Source organism: Girardinichthys multiradiatus, chromosome 21 (assembly GCF_021462225.1).
Source record: "Girardinichthys multiradiatus isolate DD_20200921_A chromosome 21, DD_fGirMul_XY1, whole genome shotgun sequence".
NCBI lineage: Eukaryota > Metazoa > Chordata > Actinopteri > Cyprinodontiformes > Goodeidae > Girardinichthys > Girardinichthys multiradiatus.
In genome coordinates, this window is record NC_061813.1 from 34952351 (window position 1) to 34959789 (window position 7439).

The following is a 7439-nucleotide window of genomic DNA, read 5'->3' on the forward strand; positions in this document are numbered from 1 at the left end:
CATCTTAAAGAGGTGCATCAAGAGAGCAAATTGGTAAAATACAACTGAAAAGCACATAGAGAAATATAAATCAAAATCTGTCGTTTTTCAAAGTTATTTTAAAACATACTTTTCTGACACAAAAAGAGCTCTTACCTTTCCATAAAATCATCTATGCAGAACAACAAGTTGGGTTTGTGAAAGCAAATAAGTGAGGATTACTTCTCACTGTGCAAAATCAGCATTCTGTTTCAAACACTTTTTGCCCCAGGATTCTGGACAAATTTGAATGGGAACAAAACACACTCCATGCCAATGGTGACAACAGACGGTATCAGCCGAATCACCAGCCCGAGCAACGAGGCGACGGCATGTGTCGTCTGTGACCATAATGTTTCTTTGGTAAGAAAATATTATTGTTTTCACTGTGTCCTCTTACAGTTTTCACCCACAGATCACTTTAAATCAAACACTTTCTCTAAATGTTCTTCCGGCATATTTACTCATGATGGGCGGCAGAAACAACTAGTTTTTCTCAGTGTCGGAGCCAAATGAACGTTTGATTTTAAATCAGTATTTTGACTTTCTTTCAAATCACAACATGCATGACATTAGCTTGAAATACTTTCCTCAGCTACTTTCTTTAGTGCAGTTACACTCATGGGTAAAACACTTGAGACTTTTAGTTGCTTCCACTCACTGCTGTTATGAATTACACAACCATCCCTTGACAGTACAAAGTAATCTGATCCCAGTTATTGTGCATTTTTGTGTAATAAGACTGGAGCCTCAACCAACTGGAGCAGAAATTTCAACATCTACCTGAATCCTACCGGAAATTCAACTTTTTTGAATCCCAGTTTCTGTCGCAAGTGGTCATTCACTGCTGTAGCACATTACAGGCAGGCTGGACTCACCACAGAGAGTACCCTAGGGTTGAGTGCCGGTGCTATAGATCTCCATGCTACTGTTTGTAGACATTACTGCTGACTTCCCTCCTCCTTACTGGAGAATTCACTACTTACATTTTCGATTTATAGGCCTTCAGTCTAGCTGCAGGTTTTACAATTAGTACTTAATTTTTTGGTGACCGTTATGTTATGCACAGAAGCAAGAGTTCTGATTTTCAAACAAAAAAGATTCATCAGTCTTGGGAAATTTTGGAAGACCTTGTATTTGCCTTCTAAATGAAATGAAAATTATTACAACTATTGTGAACTTCAACCCGAAATACAATTGTAAAAGTGAACATATTTGGGCCCCCCTTTCTTTGCTCTTTAAAAACTGCTATTTTTTGTTTTTTCACATTCAGAAAGATGGAAATCCCGATACATTTATATATAATCTTCCCATAATGTAACAATACCCTAATTATAAATGATGTCCCTTGTGACAACTCTGTCAAATCGTCACTCACAAACTGGCTTGAGATCAGTTTCTGGACTGCAGGGACCAATCATGGTGCTGGTAATATCATTGTGAGAATCCCTTAAACCATAAAAGGACAACATTTTCTGAGCAGATTCCTTGTCAAATGTTTTAAACTTTTCTTTTTGCAGATAAACAGATGTTTATCCACGAATAAGCATCTAAAAATAAAAACGGCTAATCCGGATTTATATTATGTGAGATTCCAAAAAATCCATTGCAGGTGGTTTTAACTGACAGTAAGACTTGCTTTAATAAAAATAAGAGATGATTAATGAGCTCTGATGCCTGCCTTGTTATCAGTCTCAACAGTACAGCTCCCTGTTATTCCTACAGAAGCATTCCAGCCCACCTCTGAGGGAAAACAGCAGCAGGAAAAGGCAGCTCTGCAGTCGATAAGGACAGTGTGGGACGAAACAGCTGTCCCTTCCATTTAAATGTGGGTGGAAACTCAACATTACTAAAATACATGGAAAACAGGGAACAATTAGATTTCCCATCGATGAAATGGATACCAATAACAGTAATGTTTACGTTGTCTAACTCTTGTGAGAATTAACTGCATGTCCTTACTGTTTGCTGATATGTCCTGCTCTGTAATGCAGAGTGGGGAGTAATTTTAGTGTAGACATTCACTTCCATTACAGGGGTCACACTGAGGGCTTATAGTCCATTAAAAGTCTTGTTAATATAAAGCTCAATCTAACTGCATAAAAAAGCAGCTACTGCAGAAAGAATCTATGTACATGAGAAACTCATTATTCTATCCAAAAAGGCCTGTATATTTAGTTTCATGTTAAAAATTAAGGCTGAAACGTTTCCTGTCTGCAATTTAGAGATTTAGGTTTTATTATCTTAGAAGCAGAATCTTGCATATAAAGCGGTGCATCCCACATGTTGCAGCTTTATATGGCCACAGAACCCCAGGCAGAATAAACTAATGAACAAACCAGTATACTAGATTAAAAAATAATAGCAGGACCATGTAATCATAACAGGACATATGTTTGATTTGGACACAAGAGGGACCTTCTTTAAGATCATCTTAATATGCATAGCTCTCACCGACATGTAGAAAAATAGGTCTTCTCCGCTATGGGCCCAACACAAAATCACTTAATTTCTGCTGGAAGCCTCAGTCTTTCACAGGAAATAAAAAGGAACCGTTTTGTCCATCTCATGTATATATATATATTTTTTTATATATATATATATATATAGAGAGAGAGAGAGTGGTGTTTTTTAGTGGCAATAAAAGTCTCTGCATGCATTATGACTTGTCCGTAAACAGCGCTTACTGAAGATAAAGTTTTACTAAGGAAAATTGTTGGACTTACCCTAATAAAGCCAACACCATCTGCCACTCAGACCTCACAGCTGCTGGACATTTTTCCTAATTAACCTTCCTCCTCCTTGTTTGATAGCAGTTGGCAAGCAACGTTTTGGTGCATTACCTCCACCAACTTGAAAGGAATGTGGATCGGATCACTAAATTGTTACATATATATATAAAAACAACATTTTTATGTGTAGAAAAAAATGTTTTTATAATAAAGAAAAAATATATTTTAACTGGTCCTCTTTGCTTCACATACCTTTGCTGAATTCAGCCTATTTTCCTTAGCTTTCAGAAGACCGTTTTAAAAAACCGGCAGTATTTTTGTATCCAAAAATAGTAACAGATTTTAAAATTGTGCAAAAGCAGAGCACAATAATGGAAACACGAACTACCGGTCAAAAGTTTGGACATACCTTTGTTATTCAATGGCTTTACCTTATTTGTATGACTTTCTACATTGTAGATACATAGTAGAGACATCAAAACTATAAAGCAAAAGTATCTAGAATTATGTGGTAAACAGAAAATAGTCTGAACAGACAGATGAGTTTAAAATAAAAAGACAGAGATATTTAGCACTTTCATTTAAAGTATGTCACGTCCATCTGGCTTTATTTTATCTCATGCAGCTTAATAGATTTTACAACCTGCACACAGCAGCACTGACAGTGACATAATTCCATAATTAATTTCAGTGAACAAATTAAAGAAAATGGTGACTCTTGTTTTGCAACTTCATTTTTTTCAAATACACAAAGCAAATGACAGTTTCAACTTTTAGTTACATCTTAACAATTACAGGTAAATAAAAAAATTTAATAAATAGTTGCTGTGTCCCTTGCGTAATCCGATACAGATGCTTGTGCTTATACTCTGCCAATAGGCACACACTTGAATGCATTTAAGACAATTTTTAACTGAATATGTAATAATGGGAGATTGCTCAAAAAGGCTATGAAAAGCTAGGTGCTACAAGCCCCTCTGGATTTGGTTTTCCACAGAGGGCCAGGTTGGACCTACTTTAATTGTCTCTTCCAGTAAATGTTTCACTTCCACGCCATTTAATTAATTTAAGGCTCATAGCAGAGGGAGAGTTTATCTAGAAAATTCCCATTTTGCTTGCTATCCATATAAACAGATGTCTTCTTATCATCAGTTTAACTTAGTCTTTAAAATAGTTATTGTGAAAACCCCTTACAATTTGTGATCTGAGATTGCTATTTAGAAACAGCTCATGCTTTTGTACGGCCGCCTCTCCGGATGAAGATGGGGGTCATTGGGGACTGGGATCGGGGCAGGGGGTCGTTGGGGACTGGGGTCGGGGTCCGGGCCAGGGTCGTTCAGGTTCAGGTACGAGCCCAGACTAGCCCGGACCAGGTTGTGGTGTTGGGGCGGTCTGCCTGTCTCCACCCCCGAAGGGAAGGGGACCATCTCTTGGGTCCGGGGGCTGGTTGCCCCTATGGGGTATCAGCACCTGGACCCGGGAGTATAGAGTATGTATGGGGAATGTGAGTGTACGAGGTCCATTGTTGTTTGTCTTTACGTTGGGTGCGTGGATGTGAGTGTTTTTATGTGTACGCATGAGGGTGGGAATGTGTGATTGTGACTGTGTGTGCCTGTTTTTTGTGTCTTGTTGGGTCTTGGGCTGCTCCCTCTCCTGGATCAGTTTAGGCCCCCCATCAAATGTGGGGCCTATTTCCTCCCCGCCACGCTGCCTGCCGGTGTTTGGCATCTCTGCCTGAGAACTTGTGGTTCTCGGTGTCAGTGGATGGGTGCTTTGGTGTGTGCTGGGTCACTCCTGGTGGCTGCTTGCCAGGGCCTGGATCCCTGGGCTCTGTCGGGGCTATGCTTGGGGAGTGATGTGTCCCAAGTCTCAGGTCTCTGAGTCCATGGCTGGATCTGCTCGGGCGTAGATGGCTGCCAGCGGGGCCTGTGGGCTTGTTGCTGCAGCTCCCTAGGGCTTCTGCACTGTAGCTGCACGGTGGTTCCCCTGGGACTCTCCCTTCCTCTTCTCTAGGGGGGTTGCGGTAGTCCCAGCGGTGGTTCTCCGGGGGTTCTTGTGCTCCAGGGGGCCTTTGGATGTCTGTGGCTCAGATCTCATCTGTATCTGTCCCGGGTCCAGGGGGGCAGGTCTGTGGCTCCTCGTTCTTGCATATTTTTATGGAGAAATGTTGTATACACAAGCGCGCTCACACTCAGACCCACAAGTGTTTAAATTCAAGTTTTAACAGATACACAAATGTTCTATATTGAGCCGCATTTACAACTAAATACATCTTGCATTCATAAGTACTGTGCTCTTTTGGGTAAAAAAGCTGTTAATATGAACGTTTCTGCAGGTGTAAAAGCAAGCAGGGTGTTATCTTGTATTCTCTTTGTCCTTCTTTCTTTCTTCCATTCTTTTCTCCTTCTCTTGCCTTTTCCTTTTTGCCCCACCTTTCTCTCTTTTGTGCTTCTTATTTTTCTTCCTTCATTTCTGGCCCCATGTCTGTAACAGTAGAAATAACCAGAAAGCAGTTTCTAATAAAGTTTCTTTTATAAATATCAAGCAGAGCTTCAAAGCATTAGCTTTAATCCTCCACTTGTGAAAGTGAATCTGTTGGGCTTTTTCTTGGCAAATGAAACAGATGTACAATATAAAGTCTGGTCATGTCTTTGAACTATGTGTCAATTTTGTGTCTATTTTGATGCACTCCTGGTTTTTGAATAGTGTATGTTTATTGGGTTGTGGAATTCACAGTATTCAACTGCATCAGGACAGGATTTTATATTTATACAGTTAAGTCACCATCTCATAATACTTAAATATATGCACTTATCTTTTTACAACTGTGTGTGATGAACTATTTCAATGTACTGATGTTTAATTTTTTTAGGTTTCTTCTGTACAGCACTGTGATCTATGTCTTAAAAGGAGCTATATATGTAAATAAAGTTTGAAGTATTTACTTACAAGAACAAACATTGCAAAAAGGGAGAACTTTATTGGTTTTTAATGTCCAAGAAGAGAATAAAAGTACCATCTGGGAAATAAATATAATTACCCTTAATGCTCCCAAGTGGCTAGGTATCATTCTTGGCTGAAATATCAGAGTGTAGGTAAATTCAAGCACTCAGCATGCAGAAGTGAGTGACTGTTTACCAGTGTAGACAGAGCTTTTCCATAGTGTGGAATGACATTAGCTCATGTTATGAGGTCATTGCTGTGATATTTGAGTAGCATTGTGTAACATTTGTAGCAGCAGTGCACATGTGGAAACCTACTTTAGCAACCTGGTTAAGCTGGTGATCAGATCATGCATGCTACAGTGTTATCCCAATGTTACTACAATATCATTTTACAGTGTTATCTCACTGCACCATGCTGTGTTGATCATGCAGCATAGTGGGGTTAAATGTTGACCTAAGGTTTTGTAAACATTGACTAACTTTGACCACGACATAATTCTAAGTTCTAAATTCAAAACATTAAGAACTCCCTAGCTTTACACTTTGTTTTTTTCCTGCACAGTTACATAAAAGAATACAAGGGGCTGTAAATTAAATCAGGAAACCCATTTGCCCATGTTTTGCTTACATAGTGAAAAAGATGGAAAAACAAACAAAAAAAAACAGAAATGTGGCACTTCTGGCATGATGCACCCGTTTAAATTTTCCTGGAATTTACTTCATTTAACCTACTGACCATCTTCCAAGAATGGTGCCATCTCCAAACAAAACTTTAGGTTCAAATTAATCAAAATGCATGAGGGAAACCAAGCCTGCAAAAGCAAGGAGAACTTCTAGAAAAGCTGTTTATAAGTCTGGAAGCCTTTGGAGAAGAGGTAAATGATGCTTCTGGCTGTATTCCAGACAGTTTGAAGGAAATTGGGCGAGTTGGTCAAGATGGCTGCTTATCCATCGTTAATCTGTTTGATGTGTATGGAGAGCCTATTTACTTTAAATGGGCTGTGCACTATTGTTCTTCTCTTTGTTAGGACTACTTTCACAACATTGCACAAAGAGAGAACTTCACTGGTTTATCATGTCCAAGAAGAGAATAAAAGTAAAAATAAAAGAATAATTCTTGGTCATTTATGGAAGTCAGATTAATCTTCCAGACAATCTATTAAAAGGAACTTACAAAGAGTTTGACCTTTGTGACAACCCCCCCCCCCCCCCCCCCCTTCCATCTTCTAAAACACCAACAGCAACCCCCTAATACCTTTCCCACAGGGATTACCGTGTGTGTTTGTGTCGATGACTATGTGTATTTGCATGTGATGGGATCCATGTGTGTGTCTGCAGGCTAAAGCAAACAGCAACTTTGGATTATCTTGAAGGTAGAGGCAAAGGACTTCTGGAAAATATCCTAATGTGAGGTGAATGAATTGTGTCCTTAAATTCACATTTCTGTAGAAATAAAGAAGAAGAAAAGCACATTGAATCGGGGAGACATTAATAACATAGTGAGAAGTGTGAATTTCTCTGTGATTTCTATGTGATGCATCACTGATGATTATGTTCCATTTGCCACAGGAAATGTGCCAACTGGAGTAAGAGTACACCAATTACAGGCATGACAGGGTGAGTGCTAATTAGTGACAGTTGAAGATGTTTGTCATAACTGGACACAGAAGGAGCAGGTTGAAATAGATAGCAAAGGACTGTTTATACTTTGAAGTTAAATGACAGATAACGCTCAGGCTATGCC

General features: G+C 39.3%; 1 long non-coding RNA gene across 1 annotated transcript; it reads left to right on the forward strand.

Annotated features, from left to right (window-relative positions):
* The first annotated feature begins 248 nt into the window (after window positions 1-248).
* Window positions 249-7102, forward strand: LOC124857871. Its single transcript, XR_007035700.1, has 3 exons — window positions 249-381; window positions 1744-1846; window positions 7034-7102. It is a non-coding gene; the product is annotated as an uncharacterized LOC124857871 (long non-coding RNA).
* The last annotated feature ends 337 nt before the right edge of the window (window positions 7103-7439 follow it).